A 22,947-nucleotide genomic window follows, 5' to 3' on the forward strand; every position below is an offset into this window, starting at 1 on the left:
AACGATTTGTAGCGATCAGCAACCTCAAAGCGGGGGCCAGGTCACTGGTGTATGTCACACACTGAAACTTTGCTGGAGAGGTCGCTGTTATGTCACAAAACCTGTGACGTTTCAGCGACATCGCTAGCGATGTCGCAGTGTGTGAAGTGCCCTTAAGGCTTTCAAATAGTCAGGCTAGACCATGAAAAATATTCACTTTTGTGACTCAGATTGTGGACATGCTGCAAACCACTTAAAGTTGTGCAAAACCAGTGTAAGCATGCGCGTGCGTAAAAAAAGCTTGCAATTTTGCCATGTATTTTTTGACCACGCAAATGTTCATACGGATTTACACATCTGAGTGTTTTGCAGCCAAAAAGGTGTGATCTTCCCTACTGTGGTGAGGCCAGGGACTGGAAATTCATATTCCCAGTTATGAAGGTCTCAGCAGGAATGCTAGTCTGTCTGACTTCAAAGGACCTCAGGGGGTTGGAGGGCCATGTGTTCCCCCCTTCTTCCTGCTGCTTCCAGGTAATCAGCAATAACCCAATGGGTACCTGGGCCTGCAGTCTCACCTCCGAGAGGACAAAGTATTTACATCAGCATTTGTTTCCCTTCAATACATCAACCCCTGGGAGCCTCCGTTCACACCAGGGTGACAAGCCAGGAGAGAACTGAATACAGGTCAGCTAGGATATATACCTTTGTAGTGCAAAAGCCTATTCCTGACAAGAGCATGGGGGAGCTAATTGAATCATGGCAATGAAGAATAGCTAATTGAATTACCTATGAAGTCAGGGGAAGCTCCTGTGTTAGATTAATTACCATGCGCACCTTACAATGAGAATATTGCTGGGAAATGGATTATGAAATGTCTGATAGAAGGGAAGAGGAGATTACATGTAAATCTTCTATTTTCTGCCCTGCCCAAGTTCCGAATAAATGTGTCCCTCTGAGAGAGAGGAGGCATCTTCTGTTGAGGGTCACCTGTCGCTACAGATGTGCAGAAAGACCAAGGAACCGCCCTGGACCCATGACAGCACCCTTCCTGCCGTATCCAGAGACCTTTGATGAAAATGTGGTATATTCACTTTTATTCCTTTTAATTTTAATGTATCGTATTACTGCTTCCTTATTGTACTTGTCTGACTACTGTATATATATATATATCTTGTAACCGCTTGTATATACTGTACCTAGCATTGCTCTTTTGAGTAAATAAATATATAAAATTTATAAGCTCGCTTCACATTATCCTAAACCCGGAACTCACAGAAGTTGTGAGGAAGGATCAGGGGCACGTGGCTCCGATCGACATGTGACACCTACCTACATAGATTCTGATGTTGACAGGAATCAGCAAGAGCAGAGTTCAATGCAGATGGATAGAAGATGGTACAGGTTCACCGATCAGAGGCAGGTGCAGACCAACTCATGAAGCAGGCTCCCTTGAGACAGGCACTAAGGAAAGAGAGTATTAGCAAAAGCAAGTGCAAAGCACAAGGCAAGTGGAAAGTACAAGGAAAATGACTTGAGATCAAGCAATGAACTAGGAGGACACAAAATGTTTAAGCACCTTCCTTACAGAAAGGGTGCCCGATATATACTTTGCCTCTCAGCAATTGTCTGAGATGCACTTTCAGCTGCCGTTTTAAGGAAGGTCCTGGAAACACTCCTCAGTGACCATACATTCTTGGCAGAAAAGGATGCAGGCATGGAGCCTGGTGGTATCGCTGGATGGTGGGTCAGGTGAGGAACCTGAACTGGAGAGAACACAGCTGATTAGACTGTATAAAGCCAAGTGCTCTGCACTAATCTGACTGCCCAGTGGAGACTAGCCCCATGGCCGGAGGCATGAAAATAACTACTTTTAAATCACTCACAGGTTGAGGGAAGGGTCAAGTAGCTCAAGTTTACACTGCAGCTGCAATTTAAATCTTTACCATCATGGGGACGGATAGTGCCATAAAAACATGGGAAAGGTGGATCATCAGAAATACTGGATTTCCGCCATCCAAGGCTGGAACAAAGTAATGTTTAGCTCATCATGCAAATCCCCTATTCCCATGCCATAAAAAATAAAAAAAAACACACGTTAACTTGCTACAATTAGGTGATTCTCACAAATGCATCAAGGTTCCAACCTCTCATCCCATAAAGGAAGCCCTAAATAAACAGCAAAAAAAAACCACAAAGGGTCAAATCGATGGAAACATGATAAATGCTAAGAAAACATAAAATACAAAGGTACGACAGTTTGTTGGCTTCCATTATCTCACAGTTTTTCAAGGTAGGCTGGGAATTCCTGGACTTCAGTGGCACTACAAAGAGGTTGCCTGTGGACTGGGTGAGGAACCTATATGGAAGAGAGCACAGAATCTGGGCAGTCAGTACGGAGCCATTTGCTGGGCACCGATCTCCCTGCCCAGTGGAGACCGGCCCTGTGGCTGGAGGAGTAAATATTATTTATCCCCCCAGGTTGGAGACAAACCTCTCACCATGGCTTATTGTGGCAAAAGGTTTGACAGTGGACAAACCACACATGGCCAACATGTAGCAGCCATCTTGAAACCAGCCCAATTAACTATTAAGAAGGTGCTAAAGGGCCTTGAAAAACCCATCAAAATACTTGACAAATTATTGCAGATTTTGGTTTTCTTCCGTAGGATATTCAGTTTGCATGTATTTGATGTAGACAGTACATTCTCTGCTTCTTCAATTTGTAAACCCAGATGAGATCGCTGGACTTTTTTAAAAGCACTTTGACAGTTGGTCCATTTGAGTAATGAGCGTTGGTGCTAATAAAGTTACTTAGAGTTTGTTTTTAAAGGGGGTGTGTCCTTAAACTCCAGTAGCAGTGAGAAGAGCCAATCATGAGAGGGGAGTAGGTTGAGGAGAGGACATGCCTGTGAGGCATGTCTATATACGCTGTTCCTGTTTCCTGCAGTTAAGACATGCCCTTTCACCTAGTAAAATGGTAAGTTCAAATTATTTTCTACAGTTTGTTGGCCTGCTTAGAGGGATGATTTACCATTTTTCTAATTACACAGTGTGTGATTGCAACAGTTTGGTATATGGGATAACTTTATAATCCTTTTTTTAGTGCTGTATAGTAAGAGAAATGATTGCACATATGCTGATATAATACACATACTGTAAAATGACATGCTAGATTTCTGTACAAGTTTGGCTAAGTGTCCACGAAGTGTTTTTCAAGCGTTTATGCTGCGGAATTTCCGCAGCGTAAACACTTGAAAAACGCATGGTAATCCGCCCCCCATGGTCCCCAATGACAAGCCGCATTGTCAATGCCCATGCTGCGGATTTTTCCGCAGCGTTTATGCTGCGCTCAAAAATCCGCAGCATGTCCATTAATTTTGTGGAAGCGTAGCGTAATCGCCGCCATTGACTTGCATTGAGATGCACATAATCCGTGTCAGTACATTTGTACTTACGGATTATATGCGTTTCAATGCGCGGATAGTACCCAAGTCTGGAGGAGAGGGGACTCTCCTCCAGACCTGGGTACCATAGAAACTGTAAAAAAAGAATTTAAAATAAAAAATAAAGTTTATACTCACCTTCCGATGTCTGCCCGATGTTTTGTCTGCTCCGTCCAGTGTCTTGCAATGTTCGCGTTGATGCGAATGACCTGCCATGACGTCACTGAGTCATGTGACCCATCACATGGCTCAATGACGTCACCGCAGGTCCTTCACACCACCGCGAGAAGTGCAAGACACCGGATGGCGCAGACAAAACACCGGGAAGACATCGGAAGGTGAGTATAAAACTTTATTTTTTTTATTTTTCAGCATTTTTATTCTTTTTTTTAACTAACTTGGTCACACTACTATAAATCAATGCCTTTTGCATGGATTTATATAGTGTGAACAAGTTGTCAAGCACTTTTCCAAGTGATGCTAAAATCACTTGGAAAAGCGCTTGATAACCCGCATGCAGAAATGCAAGCAAAGACGTTTCACAAACGCTTCTACCTGGCGGGAAAACGGCATGTAAAAACCGCATGTGTTTTTCCTGCCAGGGAGAAGCGTAAAAAATATGCAGCATTTCTGCATCGTGGGCACATAGCCTTAGTGAGCAGGAGATATCCAAGAATACACTCTGTATGCTGAGCAGATAAAGGATCTGCTGGAATAAATCTGCTCATCCCTAATTAAAGTGAATCAGCAGACTCATTGCCATTTATAAGTGTGTGTCTCTTTCCTCTAGGATTCTGCATCCTCATCTCAGGAGTCTGCGATTCCCGTGAGCCAGAAGAGAGGTAGGAAGAGTCCTAAACATGAGGTTGTGATGCAACAAAATATTCACTAACAATTTGATATTTCAGGGTTCCAGCTGCTTTTCATAAAGAAAAGAGGAGACACCAGGAAAAAAGGTGCGGATAGAGAGTGGGCAAAAGGGTAAAGAGAACCAAACCAAGATGGAGGGAAAAGAGGAAACATATTTCTTGCAACTAAGTTCCTGCCCACATTCACATTGTGAAGAAGACCTAATTGAATTTGCATTTTCTGCAGCTAAAATGCATCTTTTTGCAGAAAAAAAACACACACACACCAAATGGACTGAATACCAATCCATTTGTGATGCTATATTTGTATTAGAGTGGAGTTGATGACTAAAGTGCTGCAGAAAAGAGCAATAATTTACATGTTCATTTTCTGGATGCGCTTTCTCCACCTCCAATGCAGCAGTAGAAAACACTAATGTCATAACACAACAGCATTTAATAGCTACATTCACTTTGCTGGCAAATGCAGTGACTGATCAAAAAACGCACCAAAAGTGGATTACTACCGCAGCACAAATGCACAGTGCTTTAATTAGACACCTCTTTTTGTAGGTCAAAGATGTGAAGTACTATTTGCTGTTGAGAAAAATAAGGGATGCCCTGCAAGCTCAAGCTGCAGCAGAGAAGCTGAAAGTGTAAGTAAGCACAAAGCTACACAGTAAGAATTATTTTACATGCATGGGATAATTTGTCAAGCTATCACACATCTGACCAATCTGATGCAATTGGTCTCTACATTTACACAATTAGATTGTCAGTGTGGTTTTAGCTTTAAAAAAAAAAAGCCAATGAACAATGATCTTCTTGCTCAGCACCCTGGCAGTAAAGCTTTTTTACAGTGACCAAGATTTGGTCAAAAGGGCTCCTTTGAGCGAATTAGCAACTGCTAATCACCTTGTGAAAAGGCACCTTGTATAGTATACTGCACTGTTCAATATTTTTTCCTCTCTCACCACAGGTTGAAGGCTGGAAAAGATAAGTGTACCCTACGCCAAGCTCCTATATAAGTTTCCTTACATTGTTATTTTTGGCATAAATCTAATTTGTTTCAGTAATAAAGTGTTTGACAATTTTTTTTACCTCTTGTCTAGTGGTGGGGTGTACTGTTGTCAGCTATATTTGGGCATGCTCAGCATCCGAATATATCTATTGCTACTGATGATGCATCTTGGAGGCTGTCGCAACATACATTCTTGTTAGGAGAATACACTATCCTGAACACAGATGCTGCAAATTAGCATCCACGATAATGCAGGGAAATAATTGGAAGACTCCCCAAACACCTGCAGCAGTCACACCTGTCTGTTTGTCCCCACCAACAGTGATGCATGTGGGGGTGTCCCCAGAGTTTCCCACCCTAAAGCATGTGTCGCTGCATGCAGATGGGCAAGAACATCCTTGCATGTTGTAAATGTGGGTGTAGAGACCCATCTTATATGGATGGGCAAGAACAGCCCAGGAATAACCACAATTGTGTCACTTGCAGGGGTGTTCCCAGTGTTCCTGCCCACCATTAGGTATGACTGAGCATGCTTGTGACTGCTTGCTAATTGATTCAGTAATAGCAGTATTTGAGCAACATGCTTGGCTCACCATTGCTGCAAGTGATGTCGCCCAGGATTCTCTGCTTACTGCGGTTAAGGAAGCCTTGGGACACCACAATCATCGGAGGGGATAGCCTGGCAATTCCCCCAAAAGTGGCACTAAATTCCTATGCTGTCCCCACCCTCAGTAAAGGGTTTTTATATGTAACTGCAAAGTAACAAAGAAAACCTTTAACTCCTCCGTCAGGGGCAACTGATCTGACAGGCGCAGCTCCCTTAGTTTCATTTCTCTATCTTCAGTGGTTTGTCTGGGAAACACCCTCCTCCCAGTACCTTCCTAACTTTAAAGGCTGTGTGAAGCCTGAGAAGCCTCTTGTGCTGCAGAGCTTCAGGAGATCAGATATCAGTGTTTTGGCTTCTCAGGCTCATTGCCCCTGAATGCGTCACACCTTTGATGGTTAGTATTTGCTGTTTTTATTCATCCCAATTGTTTTTTTAGCTTGTTTTATGAATAGCTAGTGCTAAATTTGTGGATTTGTCATAGAAGGTTTTGTTAGAAATAAGAGTGTGCTTCTCAGGCACATTGCGCCCTAACACATATTCTCTCTCTTGCTTCAGCTTTTCTTCTGAAATGACGAGGAGAATATTTGACTTGTCAAATGCCCATCATGTTGAGCAAGTGCAAAATATACTGCTTGATGATGATGAGACAGACCCCTTACAGCTAGAAGATTTAGGGGAAGAAAGTGACATTGATTCAGAAGATGATGTGGAAGAATGTCCAGATGTGGAAGAATGTCCAGATGTGTCTGATACAGATCAAGATGGAGAGAGTGAGGAGGATGCTCTAGACATAGAAACATATTATTTGGGCAAAGATAAAACAACTAAATGGATAAAAAAGCCACCCCCTAAACGCTCCCGCACACGCTCGCATAACATTTTGAGCCACCTTCCTGGTGTCATAGGAACTGCAAGGAATGCTAAAAATGAAATGGAATGCTGGAACGGTTTATTCACTGATGACATTCTGGTCACAATTGTGACATATACAAATCAGTACATGGACACCATAAGGGACAGTTTCATTAGAAAGCGAGATGTCAACCCTATTGATGTAATTGAACTGAGGGCGTTTATTGGTTTGCTATATCTTGCAGGCGCCTATAGGGCAAACCGACAGAGTGTGGAGGAGCTCTGGGGTAGAGATGGGGATGGCATTGAGAAATTTTCCTTGGTAATGAATATAAAGAGATTCAAAATTATAATGCGGTGTCTTCGTTTTGACGACAGAAGTACCAGAACTGAGCGAAAAAAATATGACCGGCTTGCTGCGATTCGTGAGATATTTGAAAAATTTGTGCAAACCTGTCAAAAAAGCTATTGTCTAGGTCAAAATGTCACTATTGATGAAATGCTCCTGGGATTTCGTGGTAGATGTGGCTTTCGGCAATATATCCCATCTAAACCAAACAAATATGGGCTAAAAAATGTTTCCCTTGCTGACTCCAGGATTAGTTATACCTACAATATGGAAGTTTATGCGGGGAAACAGCCAGCAGGTCCATATTGTGTAAGCAACACACCGAGTGAGGTGGTAAAGCGAATGGCTGAGCCTTTGTATGGTTCGGGGAGAAATATAACTGCAGATAACTGGTTTACTGATGTGGGTTTGATTGATTTTTTGAAATCCCAAAAAATATCATATGTGGGTACTGTGCGAAAAAATAAAACACAATTGCTGCCACAGTTTATCAATGTGAAAGGGAGAGAACAATACCACAGTATGTTTGGATTTAGTGATGGCAAAGTTTTAGTGTCCTATGTCCCACGCAAGAACAAAAATGTTATTTTTCTATCCTCGCTTCATGATGATGATGCGATCGATCCTCGGTCTGAAGCACAAAATAAGCCGGAAATGATAACGTTTTACAAGGAAACCAAGGATGGTGTAGACACTGCAGATCAGATGTGTGCTACTTTCAGCGTGTGCAGAAATGTCAGGCGCTGGCCAGTGGTAATTTTTTTCACTATGCTAAATGTGGCAGGAATAAATTCTCAAGTTATTTACATAGGAAACCAGCTGGGATCACAGCGTAGAAGACTCTATCTAAAAACATTGGCTCATGAACTGGTCATTGCAGAGCTTCGCAGAAGAAGTGTGAAAACAATTGGAATACCCTCTAGCATGCAAATGCGGCTGAGAAAATTTCACACAGAACATGAACGCGAAGAATCACCAGCTCCCCACCACCCAAAAGACAGAGATGCAACACCTGCACTGTAGAAACAGGACTCAGGAGACTCTCAAATTATGCATGTAAAAATTGCAAAAATGCTATTTGCCTGTCTCATGCAGAAATGATCTGCAAATCATGCTCATTGCTCTGCAAGTGTACTTTTACAGGTGAACTGCTAACATCTGATAGTGACTGATTTTGAGTACAGTACTATTTCAGCAACCTTATCATTTATTTTGCTTATCTAAATTTTATGTTTACTAATAGTTTTTGAAGAAAACTGTCGGGTTTTTTTTGCAAGTAGTAAAATGTGTGCACTTTGAAACATATTACTTTTCTGGTTAGTAAACATTTTTTTTCCACCTGATTATGTGTATTCTCATTTATTACATTCCTATTAAGGTAACTGATCACTTTTAAGAGCACTGAAATTTTAAAAAAAGGAAAATATAGCCAATTTTCTAGCCTGTGCAAGACAGGCGCAATGCCCCTAAACTCGTTATGAAACATATTGCCCCTGACGGAGGGTTAAAATGAGTTCAATACTGTGAACCCAATCTAATGGGTGCGCTCCGTAAGAGCTCTAATACTCATGTTTTTATTTCAGGGCAGGTTTAGGCTCTTCACCCAGCAGTGAAACAATGTCAAGGGCGGGCCAGTCGCTAAAAAGGAGTTCCTCCAGGTAATTCTGGTACATGCTTATGTACATTGAGAGAACTGGGGTTAAAGTACAGCCATTTAATGTGATAGCCAGGGCATGTTTGTTTATGAAAGCTGTAAAGCATTAAGACACTTCCCATCATTTAGAGCAGGGATCTCTAACTCCAGGCCTCGAGGGCCGCAAACCGTGCAGGTTTTCAGGATTTCCTTAGCATTGCACAGGTGACGATTAAGGAAATCATGAAAACCTGCAGTTTGCGGCCCTCGAGGCCTGGGGCTTGAGATCCCTGCTCTAAATGATGGGAAGTGTCTTTATGCTTTACAGTTTTCAGAAACAAACATGTCCTGGCCCCATCAATGTCTGAGTCACGCTCCTGCAGCATCTGCCTGACAGACCAAGCGCTCGCTCAGTGCCCAGTCCGTTGGGTCGCTCAAACGGCCTGACACTGATTCACCGCCGACAGGTATCACATACCTGCCAACTGTTGCTGCATGTAAGGGTACCCTCATGTTAAAATAAAGACTAGTGTTGAGCCACCCCCGTAGTGTTCGAGTTCGGTTCGTCGAACACCCGTGTGTTCGCCGAACTGTTCGTCGAACTGTTCGTCGAACACCTTCGAACACCGTTAAAACCAATGGCAGGCAAACAAAAACACATAGAAACACATAGAAAACACCTTCAAAGGTGTCCAAAAGCTGACAAACTGCTCAGAAGACACAACTAACACATGGAAAAGTGACAAGTACATATAGTCATGCGAAAAGAAAAGAGGTGGAGGAGTAAAAGGAGGGGGAGACACAGATATAGGCATGTCATGCCCTTCTAAAATCCAAAAAGTGAGAAGCCGAGACGGCCAGTCCGCTCCTGCCCGTGCCACCTCCGTGTCGCCGGGTTTGTGCCAGAGCCGCGGTGAACCCTGACGGCCAGCCCCCCTCTCCCAATACTGGTGCCTGTCCGCTGGTGGGTCGAGAGAGCCCCCCTGTGGTGGAGGCAGCTCTAAGCTTTTTAATTTAAATTGTCCCTCTAATTTGAATGAATACACTTTAAATCCATTTACAAGGATCTATTGGAGGGCAAGTCTCATGCCAGCAGCCGCGTAATTCCAGCTCCAGTAGCGTCCACTAAAGCTGCTGCAGTTAAAAAGCTTTTATAAGGATCGAGCTCGGCTGTCCACCGCAAGGCATCCTAGTGCCAGTCCCAGTCCCTATGCCTTGGGGTGCCTCCTGATGCTCTTCACTAAGTATCCCGTGGTCCCGAAGCATTTCCTTTGAAAAAATTAAGTGTCCAAACTACAGGTGGTGTAGCTTGCTTAACAGCTGGGATAATCCGCTGACTAGCAGACACTGCTACTAGGCACAAAGTATTTCCTGGGCTAGATGCAGTTAAAAATTTGTAAGTAGATACTCTCGTTGGATGCTGAGAAAGCATTCCATAGAGTCTCCTGGCACGCCATATATGATTCTCTTAAAAAGCTTGGGGTAGGGGTCTAGGGGACCCTTTTATAGCCAAAATCACGGCCCTGTATCACAATACGTCACCTAGGCTGAAGATAAATGGAACTGTAGCACCGAGGGCTCGGTTGCTACAGACGTATTGCACCTCACCCAGAGGTGTGATATCTCACTCTCAGATAAGGATGGAGTGTGGATCAGGACCCGACACCTGCATGCATTACACCACATTGCCGTGGGGCAGGGTGACCAATATGCCCCTGAGATGGGCACGACAGTCCCTGTCCCTGGCTGGAGTGGGGGGAGGGAACACTGAGGAAGGGGAACCCTGCAGTGCAGGAGCAGGGAGGAAGCAGTTCCTGGGTGCATTGAGAAGGGAGTATAAAAGGTGGGCACCATCTTAGTTCAGTGCAGAGAAGTCTGAGCAGAAGTGGCAGGGAGCAGGGGCTCTGCATGAGCTCTGCTCCGGAGGCGGGCCTAGTAACAGAGGCCCAGGCCTGCAAGAGGGAGAAGGAAGGAAGAGGAGCGGAGAAGGCTCCAGGAACGAGGAATGAAGGGATCCCAGGGGTGCGGACGGGCGAGTCGCCACCGCACGCCCGAATCCACCTGCGTGGAGGGGTCAGGCCAAAGGGGGAGACCGGTCCCCGAACTAGTGGAGGCAGGAAACGACCCTCAGCTAGAAACCGGAGGCTCTGACATTTTATGTGGCGCAGCCCCTTGCTCCACCCGCTAGGAAGGCACCACATAGGGTCAGGGAAACTGGCGCCAAGTTTACCAAGAGGAGGCCCGAGGCAGCCGGACAGAAGTGTTGGTAAGAAAGGCCAGACAAAGGACACACAAAGGGGGTCCTGTGAAGCGCTCCAAAGTTATCTGGGAGTTGTCTGAGCCCCTCACCTGGTGAGCACAGTACGACGTGGGCAGCCGTTACCTGCAGACGTGGTCTGGATAATAAGAACTGTGAGTAAAGGCCCTGAACTGCATCACTGACTCCGTGTCGTTACTGCTGCTGCCCTGCACCATCACCCCCATCCTCCGCATACACTGCCCTGAGGCTATACTCCTCCCGTGGGGAGTTATGCTACGCTCTGCTGCACCCACAACACCAGCCTTAGCGGTCTGCCCTGTAGCGGCGGTTCACTCTGACCGCAATCCACGGGTGGCGTAGTCGGACATTTAAACATCAAAACCACATAAATAGTTCCGCCACTGGTTTGACCGCCCTGAGCCACGGAACCGGATCGCCGCCACGAAGACTACAACCACCAGCATCCACCAAAAAGGGTCCGGCTCCGGGTGTCCCAAGGCCCAGGGGGTGCGTCAGAACATTTTCATCACCTTTCACAATCACCAATGGGACAAGGCAGGGATGTCCTCTGTCCCCTCTCTTATACATCCTAGTGACGGAGCACCTGCTCTCATCAATTCGCCATAACCCCAATATTAGGTGGATTGAGGTGGGAGGCACCGAGTACAAGTGCTCTCTATTTGCTGATGATGTCCTAGTATATATCACTCAATCACATATATCCATCCCTGCTGTTATGGCTGAAATAGATCACTTTGTTACATGGTAAAATTTTAAAATCAATGCAGCGAAGTCTGAGGCCCTCGATGTCTCCCTCCCTAAATCCATATAGGATTCCATCCAGTCCAACTTTCCCTTTGCCTGGCCCTCACAGGGTATCAAATACTTAGGAATTCCTATTCATAGAGACCTCTCCCATCTATGTTATCTTAATTTTGGGCCCTTTATTGAACAATTCCATACAGACCACGGTTGGCAAGTTAGAACTGTAAGATTCACTACGTGAACCACTGGTGTTTTGTGGAAAAGCACATGTACACCGCGTTCCAAATTATTATGCAAAAAGTGTTTAGGAGTGATAAGGGAAGAATTTGTTTGTTTGTCAGTTAAACTCATTGATGGTGATGTGTGTCAGGGCTCTTTATATCACTGTAAGCAATTGCAGACACCTGTGCTAATTAGTTTGGCAGGTGTGTCCAATGAAAGGCAAGACTACTTAAGAAGGCTCTCTCACATTATTAAGCAGCCTACATTTTCTGCCAAAATGGGAAAGAAAAAGGATGTGTCGGCTGCTGAGAAGCAACAAATTGTGGAGTGTTTAGGTCAAGGCATGACTACAATCAACATTGTGCGATGATCAGGATGAAGTGTCTTGGCAATCAAGAAGTATGTAGCTGATTCACAGTACACACGTGTGCGTGCTGATAAGGGCAAATTGAGGACTCTTTCCTACAGGCAATTACGTCAGGTTGAAACAGCAGCGGCAAAAAAGCCTTGTCATAGCAGCAGACAAGTTTTTGAAGCTGCTTGTGCCTCCAACGTCCCCCGAACAACAAGATGCAGGGTCCTTCAGAGGTTTGCAGCTGTGCATATGCCATCCTGTCGACCTCCTCTATCCACTTCACACAAGCAGAAACGGCTCCAGTGGGCCAAACATTACATGAAGACTGATTTCAAAACTGTTTTGTTCACGGATGAGTGCCATGCAGCGCTCGATGGTCCAGATGAATGGAGTGGAGGATGGCTGGTTGATGGACACCCCACGCAAACACGGCTACAGCGCCAACAAGGAGGAGGTGGAGTAATGTTTTGGGCTGGAATCATGGGGAGAGAGATTGTCGGCCCCTTTAGGATCCCTGAAGGCGCTAAAGATGAACTCCATAATGTATGTGGATTTTCTCAAACAGCACTTCCTGCCATGGTTCAAGAAGAAGAACCGTGTATTTCACAGCAAGATCATTTTTCTGCACATAAAACATCTGCATCTCTGGCTGATATGGGCATAAAAGGGGACAAACTTATGGTGTGACCCCCATGCTCCCCTGACCTCTACCCCATTCAGAACCTTTGGAGCATCATTAAAAGGAGTGTCTATGATGGCGGGAGGCAGTTCACATCTAAGCAACAGCTCTGGGAGGGTATTCTGTCCTCATGCAAAACAATTGAAGCAGAAACCATCCAAAACCTGACAAATTCAATGGACGAGAGAGTTCAGAAGCTCCTTTCGAACAAGGGGTCCTATGTGAAAATGTAACATCACCTAGAATAAAGTTTTGAGTTGAAAACTGTTTGATTTCAGTTTCTAACAACCTGCTAATGCTTATAATTTCAAAAATGACCATTTTTTTGGTCTTTATTAAAATGAAAAGGTTGATCGAAAAGTTTGGGGGATCTAAGAGTGTGGCAACCCAGTAGTCATGATTACTTCGAATTCTGACAATATGAGGGTCATGCTGCAGGTAGTGCAGCAAGAAGGCACTTATGTGTCTTGCGCATCTCGGAGCCCCAAAATTATTTTCCGGGCTAGATGCAGCTAAAAATTATTTTTAATTTTAAATCTGGTGAAGCTTATTATAGATGGCCTAATAGGATCAGTGTTGCACACTGCTACAAAGCCCAAATTATTTTTCAGTCAAGATACAGATAAACATGATTAGTAATTTGAAAGTTTAAAACGGTTGGTAGGGTGATTTTAACCAATCATCAAGCTTTTACTCTCCCCAGGATGACACAGGGGTAGAAAAGTCGTTTCGGATCCATGATTTGTTCATCTTTATGAACGTGAGTCTGTCTACATTATCAGTGGAGAGCCGCGTGCGCTTATCTGTCAGCACACCACCAGCAGCGCTGAACACACGTTCAGACAGAACGCTGGCTGCGGGGCATGACAAGATCTCCAAGGCGTCAGTGGCTAGCTCCGGCCATTTATCCAGATTGGAAGCCCAAAAAGAGCAAGGGTCCAGTGACACAGTCGTGGCTTCAATGTTTACTTGGAGATACTCCTGTACCATCGTCTCTAGGCGTTGACTATGTGTCAGACTTCTTGTCTCCTGTGGCCTTGCAAAGGATGGGCTAAAAAAGTGGTGAAATGATTCCGCAAAATTGATGTTACCAGCAGATACTGTGGTTCTGTTACGGTTTGAGTGCTGAACACTTGACGGTCCCACGGTTGGCAAGTTGGAACTGTGAGATTCACTACGTGCACCACTGGTATTTTGTGGAAAAGCACATGTAAGATTCTGCAACAGTCTCTGCTGATACTCCTGCATGCGTGCATCCCTTTCTATGGCAGGAATAATTTCTGCAAATTTACTTTTGTACCGAGGATCTAACAGTGTGGCAACCCAGTAGTCAGGATTATTTCTAATTCTCACAATTCGAGGGTCATGTTGCAGGTAGTGCAGCAAGAAGGCACTCATGTGTGTTGCGCATCCAGGAGCACCAAGTCCCTGTTGTGTTGGTGGCGAGGTAGCAATCATGCTTCCTTCCTCTGTCCTCTCCCCCCAACCTCGCACAACAGAAATGTGATCAAGGTCTCCCTCATCTGATGAGTCTTCCATCAGTTCGTCCTCCACTTCTTCCTGGGCTCCTGCACCTTCCTCACTAGTTTGGCTGCTACCATGCGCCCTGGTAAAATCATCTCCCCCACCCTCACATGCCTGCCGCCTTGGTGCTGCCGACCGTCTGGACCTTGCAGATGTTAGCCCTTCCGCATACAACTCCTCCTCCTCTACTTCCTCCACCTCCTCTTGTGCCACCACCTGACTCCGAATTCTGTTTAACATGTGCTCCAGCATGTAAATCACCGGAATAGTCATGCTGATAATGGCATCGTCAGCACTAAACATCTTCGTCGCCATTTCAAAACTGTGCAGAAGGGTGCATAGGTCCCTGATCTGAGACCACTCCTCCAGCGTGATTTGCCCCACCTCTGAATCTCGTTGGCCCAGGCTATACGTCAGAACGTATTGCACCAGGGCTTGTCGGTGCTGCCACAGTCGCTGCAACATGTGCAGAGTTGAATTCCACCGGGTAGGCACATCGCATTTTAGCCGGTGAAGTGGCAGGCCCAACGACTTCTGTAGAGATGTAAGTCGCTGAGCTGCGGGATGCGAACGGCGGAAGTGAGCACACAGCGACCGTGCCCTCTGCAGAAGGCCATCTAGTCTGGGATAGTGGGCTAAAAATTGCTGGACAACCAGGTTCAACACGTGAGCCATACAAGGCACGTGTGTGACATTGCCCCGGCGAAGGGCCGCACCCAGGTTTGCAGCATTGTCGCACACGGCCTTCCCTGGTTTCAGGTCCAGTGGAGACAACCATTCATGAAATTGGTTCTCCAGAGCTGACCACAACTCCTCAGCTGTGTGACTCACATTTCCCAGACATTTCAATGTAAAAACCGCCTGATGACGTTGAGCCCTACTGCCAGCATAGTAAGGAGGTGTGCAGGATCCCTTCTGCGCAGTTAGAAAGCTTGTGGCATGACCAGACAGGCTTTGGGTGCAGGTGGAAGACCGAGAGGAGGTTGAGGAGGCAGAAGCAGTGGAGGAAAAATGACATAAAGAGGATTGACGCACAACTCGTGGGGACGGCAAGACTTGGACAGCAGCCCCTTGTCCTGCTGTCACCATAGTTACCCAGTGCCCAGTCAGCGACATGTAACGCCCCTGTCCATGCCTACTCGTCCAAGTGTCTGTGGTGAAATGCACCCTGTCACACACAGAGTTTCTCAAAGAAGCGGTGATGTTGTGTGCGACATGCTGGTGGAGCGCAGGCACACCTTTCTTTGAGAAGTAGTGCCGACTGGGCATCTGGTACTGGGGCACTGCGACGGACATAAGGTCTCGAAAATCCTCTGTGTCCACCAGGCGGAAAGGCAGCATTTCTGTAGCCAAGAGCTTGCAGATGGTGAAATTCAACCTCTTAGCTTTCTCATGGCTAGGAGGAAATGGTCTTTTACTTGTCCACATCTGAGGGACCGAGGGCTGGCTATTGTGCTTAGACGGGGTTGATAAGGGTGTCCCCGGCAAACTGCCGGTCTGTGAGGAAGATGCAGGCGGACATGTTAGGTTGCCTTGATCCAAAGGTGGTGCTATCGATGTCGGACAGCGCTCAAGACCAGCTGGTGTTACCACCTCCAAAGAAAATGATGACCTGCCAATCACGCTGGCTGTTGCGGGTAAAGAGGTGGCAGGTCTGCGCCCCAAAACAGGTGTGACTGCTGTCCCCCCAGTCACAGAGGATGAAGAGGCCGCGGATGCACAAGATATGGCAGACGGTGGTTGGCCCGGCCGGCTAGACCGCATTGTAGCACACTGAGCTTCCCACTGCAACTTTTGCTTCATGTCCATGTGCCGGTTCATGCATGAAGTACTCAAACTATGTATTTTTTGGCCTCTACTTAGCTTTTGCTGACAAATGTTACAGATAACACGAGTTGGGTCATCTTTATCGATCTGAAAAAATGCCCAGGCTATGCAAGGCTTAGCACCCATGCGACCTGAAGAGCCACCACGACTTGTGGTGAGAGGCAGAGTTGTGTTTGAGGATGCAGTTGTTGACGTGCTTCCAGTACTACGTCTCTGTCCAGGAAGGCGCAACCTGACCTCGTCGTCACTAGCATCTTCCTCCACCTCCTCTGCTGACCTCATCTCTTGGCTGACTGTGGGTTGACAGTAAGTGGGATCTCCGACCTCATCATCATCACCCTGTGCGTTATCACACCCGTCGTCCTCAGAGCCAACCTGTTCCTGCCCTGACAAAAAACTAAAGTTGTCGCTCCAATCAGGTATTTGAGTCTTATCATCGTCTTCCTCATTGTCTCCACCAACAGGAGTTACAGTTTGGGAATGAGGGTCTACATTATGGTCAGAACCTTCTGCGTCTGGTCCTGGATCCGACTCATAAAGATTCTGGGCATCAGTGCAGATCATTTCCTCGTCTGGATTCACAGAAGCGCTGGAGTCGACCTCTGATTCCCAGGCTATAGTATGAGTAAACAGCTCTGCAGACTCAACCATCTGTTCTACCTCATACTCAGACGGGCAGCTGGAGATTTGGGAGCTGTGAGGAAGCAAGTGCGATTTGGGTGACACCTTTGAGGACTGGAGTATTTGTGATGTTGAAGTTGATGTGGAGGAGAGCCCACTTAAAGGAGCACTTGATATCCGTTGAAGCACCTGCTGTTTTTGTGCCTCATCTGGAATTTGTAGCGATTGGCGTGGCCGTAAGAAAGGGATCTTATCACATTGTCCGCTAAAAGAAGTAGACATTTTAGTTTGGCTGGAAGATGGTCTTTCTTCTGCACCTACCCCACGGACACAACCTTTTTTCCCCTTCCCAACACGCCTATTCCCCTTTCCACCAGCAGCAGGCCTTTTTCCACTCATTTTGGTGGTTAACTAATTCACAACTCTGGAGTTGTTTGCACAAAAAAACAATGGATGGTAACCGAGCAGAGCTGAGTGGCCAAACTGTGGTATTAGGCCAAAACTATTGGCTGGGTTAGATGCAGAAAAAAATTATTTTTAATTTGCAACCTGATGGAGGTCAGTATAGATGGACTAATAGACCAAGTCCCACACACCGCTAGAAGCCCAAATATTTTTTCAGAGCTAGATGCAGAAAATTTTTTTATTCAATTTGCAACCTGATGGAGGTCAGTATAGATGGACTAATAGACCAAGTCCCACACACTGCTAGAAGCCCAAATATTTTTTCAGAGCTAAATGAAGAAAAAAATTATTTTTAATTTGCAACCTGATGGAGGTCAGTATAGATGGACTAATAGACCAAGTCCCACACACTGCTAGAAGCCCAAATATTTTTTCAGAGCTAGATGCAGAAAAAAATTATTTTTAATTTGCAACCTGATGGAGGTCAGTATAGATGGACTAATAGACCAAGTCCCACACACTGCTAGAAGCCCAAATATTTTTTCAGAGCTAGATGCAGAAAAAAATTATTTTTAATTTGCAACCTGATGGAGGTCAGTATAGATGGACTAATAGACCAAGTCCCACACACCGCTAGAAGCCCAAATATTTTTTCAGAGCTAGATGCAGAAAAAAATTATATTCAATTTGCAACCTGCTGGACGTCAGTATAGAAGGACTAATAGAACAAGTCCCACACACTGCTAGAAGCCCAAATATTTTTTCAGCGCTAGATGCAGAAAAAAATTATTTTTAATTTGCAACCTGATGGAGGTCAGTATAGATGGACTAATAGACCAAGTCCCACACACCGCTAGAAGCCCAAATATTTTTTCAGAGCTAGATGCAGAAAAAAATTATATTCAATTTGCAACCTGCTGGAGGTCAGTATAGAAGGACTAATAGAACAAGTCCCACACACTGCTAGAAGCCCAAATATTTTTTCAGAGCTAAATGAAGAAAAAAATTATTTTTAATTTGCAACCTGATGGAGGTCAGTATAGATGGACTAATAGACCAAGTCCCACACACTGCTAGAAGCCCAAATATTTTTTCAGAGCTAGATGCAGAAAAAAAATATTTTTAATTTGCAACCTGATGGAGGTCAGTATAGATGGACTAATAGACCAAGTCCCACACACCGCTAGAAGCCCAAATATTTTTTCAGAGCTAGATGCAGAAAAAAATTATATTCAATTTGCAACCTGCTGGACGTCAGTATAGAAGGACTAATAGAACAAGTCCCACACACTGCTAGAAGCCCAAATATTTTTTCAGCGCTAGATGCAGAAAAAAATTATTTTTAATTTGCAACCTGATGGAGGTCAGTATAGATGGACTAATAGACCAAGTCCCACACACCGCTAGAAGCCCAAATATTTTTTCAGAGCTAGATGCAGAAAAAAATTATATTCAATTTGCAACCTGCTGGAGGTCAGTATAGAAGGACTAATAGAACAAGTCCCACACACTGCTAGAAGCCCAAATATTTTTTCAGAGCTAAATGAAGAAAAAAATTATTTTTAATTTGCAACCTGATGGAGGTCAGTATAGATGGACTAATAGACCAAGTCCCACACACTGCTAGAAGCCCAAATACTTTTTCAGAGCTAGATGCAGAAAAAAATTATATTCAGTTCGCAACCTGATGGAGGTCAGTATAGATGGACTAATAGAATGATGCTATGCCCAAAAGATTTTACTTCACTAGGTGCAGTAAAAAAATTGGTATTCTATACACAGGTGGTATATCTTGCAACACAGATAGGCTACTCCACTGACTAACACACTCTGCAATAGGCCAAAAAGGATTAGCTTTGCTAGATTCAGCCAAATGCTGTGAAAAAAACTTGCACAGCACTGGCACAGACCTGCCTGGCAAAAACTGATAGGAACTGATGTAACCTAGTCCTGAAAAGGACTCCAATTACAATTAGTCTTTACTCCCACAATCTATCTATTTAAGAGCACAGACCTGCCTGATAAAAGTCGTAGGAAATGCTGTAACCTAGTCCTTAAAAGGACTGCAATCACAACTATTCCCTACTCCCAAGCTATCTGTATATTTGTGCGAAAATTGGCTTGAAATTAACAAGGTATAGCGCACACAGCAACAGCGGTGCCGTCTAACACGCAGCTGCAGCAGTGAGAAAATCGTGGCGACGGGGAAAATGGCTTGGTCTTATAGGGCAAGGACATGTGACATACACTGCCAATCACACATGCCCTTGCTTGTGTGAAAAAAAGCACTTCGCTCCGTGTGTGCGCTGCTGATAGGCTGACAGATTGCACCTCCCCACTGCAAATGCGGGAAAGAGAAAAAAAAATGGAGATCTTCATTGTTCCTGCAGAGATCCATCCCCTGCCCCTCCCCCCGCCCCGCTGTACACTCAAACTGCGTATTAACATTAATTTTCATCATTACTGAGAAAAAATCCAGTTATGATTTTGGTGCACGAACAGTTATCGAACATAACCTCGAACAGCCGAATTTTTCTCAAATTGTTCGTGTTCGCCGACCGGCTCGAACACCGCCCAAAACAGCTCGAATTTGAGATTGGCGAACAGTTCGAGTAGAACAACGCTCATCTCTAATAAAGACATAAAAAGAATGTAATGCATACGAACACTCAGTATTTGTTTTCCTTTAAAGCACTGAAGGACCCAGCACTTCTCGTCAGAGGATGAACCCCGTGGTCCCGCTCAAGCGTTTCCCTAATTTATAAAAGGGACAGAACTGTTTTGTTTGACTATGGACTCTGAAGAAACGAGTATGGAGTATGGAGAAGGGGGGAATGTTCAGGCTTGAAAGCTTGACACTTTTACATGGGCTCTATCCATGCAGCTGACCCACCGTTCTTTATATGTCTGCACTTTATATATTAAAAGTTTGTGAGTTATATTGTTATTTTATTCTATAATAAAGTTATTTTACTGTTGAAGTGTTTGTACTATCACTTATAATTGCTTCTCAACTAATCTGTCAGTCCTGGTTGCTTCTAACCAGAACAGGCTCCAAAGCGCCTTGCGATTGCCATCCAGATATAGAGTCCACTTTTGGAAGGCTGATCAATCATAGGCCCACCAATTTCAATCTTAACACAAAAGTTTGGTCATATGGAGATGGGTCACCAACAATTCTATTTTATGCAAATCAAGATCTGAAGCCAGGAACAGAAATCTTCTTTGATTACGGTGTCCGAAAAAATGATTTTGGAAAAGGGGCGGAATTAGACTGGATAGACGATTAATATTTTACATGGGTTCTATCCATGCATCTGACCCGCCGCTCTTTATATCTGTGTACTTTATATATTAGGTTTATGGGTGGACAAAGGGACAGTTGACTGTTATATTATTGTAATTCATTTTTTCAATAATAAAGTTGGTATTTTACTGTTGAAGTGTTTGTACTATCACTTATAATTGCTTCTCAGCTACTCTGTCCATCCTGGTTGCTTCTGACCAGAAAATGTGACTGCCTCAGCCAATCACAGGCCATAGTTAACCGGATTTACCAAAAGTCCATTTTCCTTAAACTGGGTAAATCCAGTTAATTTGTAGCATATAGCGCAGTCGGTACCCGAAGTCCATTTTTCCCTAATCCGGTGAACAACTGCACTATATGATACTACTTAACCGGATTTACCCAAAGTTTATTTACCCTATTCCGGTGAACGACTGCACTATATGCTACTACTTAACCGGAATTACTCAAAATGAAGGGACTTTGTCGTTTTTTAGACCCTGGGTCACTTCCACTGTCAGAGGTGCGGGCATTCAGGTGTCTGATGCCCGAAAAAATAAACAAAACATTTGCCATCACTCTGGTCCTACGATTATGGGAAGAAATGCAGGAAGCTCAAGCCAGCATATCAAGGTATTTACTTGTAAATACAAAAAAAAAAATCGATAGATATAAGACAATGTCCATTTCTAAAATTTGCATTACTTAGGGTACCGTCTCACATAACGACGCACCAGCGATCCCGACAACGATGTGACCTGTCCAGTATCGCTGGTGCGTCGCTAAGTGATCGCTGGTGAGCTGTCAAACCGGCAGGATCACCAGCGATCCGGGGAGCAGCAACATCATGGAAAGAATCTTTCCACGATGTCCTGCTCCTGGTTACCAGCCTGCTGCTGAAGCAGGAGCAGGCTGGTAAACATGGTAAACATCGGGTTACTAGGGGCACACGCGCACTTAGTAACCTGCTGTTTATCATGGTTACCAGCCTGATCGCTGGTCACACACAGCGATGTGTGCTGACCAGCGGGAGGGCAAGGACCAAAAAATGGTCCAAGACACTTTGCAGCGATCAGCGACCTCACAGCAGGGGCATGATCGCTGCAAAGTGTCACACACAGCGACATCGCTGGTGAGGTCACTGTTGCGTCACCAAAACCGTGACTCAGCAGCAATCTCGCTAGCGATCTCGCTATGTGAGATGGGGGGGGGGGCTTAAGTGTAGAAATCAGTATAATTTGCTTTAAACTCCCTTTGTTTGGAAATCAATTCAGGTAGGTGCAGATGACTCCCTCCTTATCAGAGCCCCCACTGGCTGTCATGTAACAAAATTTACATCTACCAAGTGGGCTCCTTCTCTAATTAGCTAGACTACAGATAAGAAACAAGATAAGAAGGCAGCTGGTTTGCAAGCTCCTCACTTAGCTAGTGGTCCTGAGCAACTGTATCTACTGATTCTAGCTAATATGTCTTCACAAAAAAAAATGTGTTAAAAGTTTTTGCAAGCTATGCAAATCTTTCCAGCTCAACCTACATTCTCATCTGAAGAAATCTTGTATGGCTACAACTTCTCCCAATGAGCAGCTTGAAGTTTTTAAGGAAGCAAAAAGGAAGCAAAGAAAAGTGACCAACTTCCTGACGGCTGTTCCATACAACACACTGGACTATAAGAAAAGCAAATGTGAAAATGCCAGTGACTTTTTTGCTGATTTCTTGGAGAAACGTGGGTGCACAGTCTACAATAAACCATCTACAAGGTAATTATATCGTTACTTCTATCTTTATGTGAATCTGGGTGGTTATCGGGGTAGCAGATATAGATCCACGATACATGGAGTGGCAGTGTTGGAGGCATCTTTACCCCGGGTGACTTAGGTCTTTTTAGTACCGTATTTTTAGCTTTATAAGACACACCGGATTACAAGACGCACCCCAAATTTGGTGATGGAAAAGAGAAAAAAAATAATTTTTATTATTAAATGGGGTCCGTCTTATAATACCAGTGTCTGTCTTATAATAGTTGGGGATATATATACTAGGATGGGGGACATAGGATATATACTAGGATGGGGGACATAGGGTATATAGAGGTTGGGGGTTATATATACTAGGTTGGGGAATGTATATACCATATGTCCCCCATTCTAGTATATACCAGGTTGGGGGTTATATATACTAGGAAGGAGGATATATATACACTAGAATGGGGGACATATAAACCAGGTTGGGGGGGATATATATGTCCCCCATCGTTGTACATAAAAAACCGCG

The sequence above is a fragment of the Phyllobates terribilis genome, unplaced genomic scaffold, assembly GCF_046119375.1.
Source record: "Phyllobates terribilis strain yellow unplaced genomic scaffold, ASM4611937v1 Scaffold_7__3_contigs__length_470593459, whole genome shotgun sequence".
Taxonomy (NCBI): domain Eukaryota; kingdom Metazoa; phylum Chordata; class Amphibia; order Anura; family Dendrobatidae; genus Phyllobates; species Phyllobates terribilis.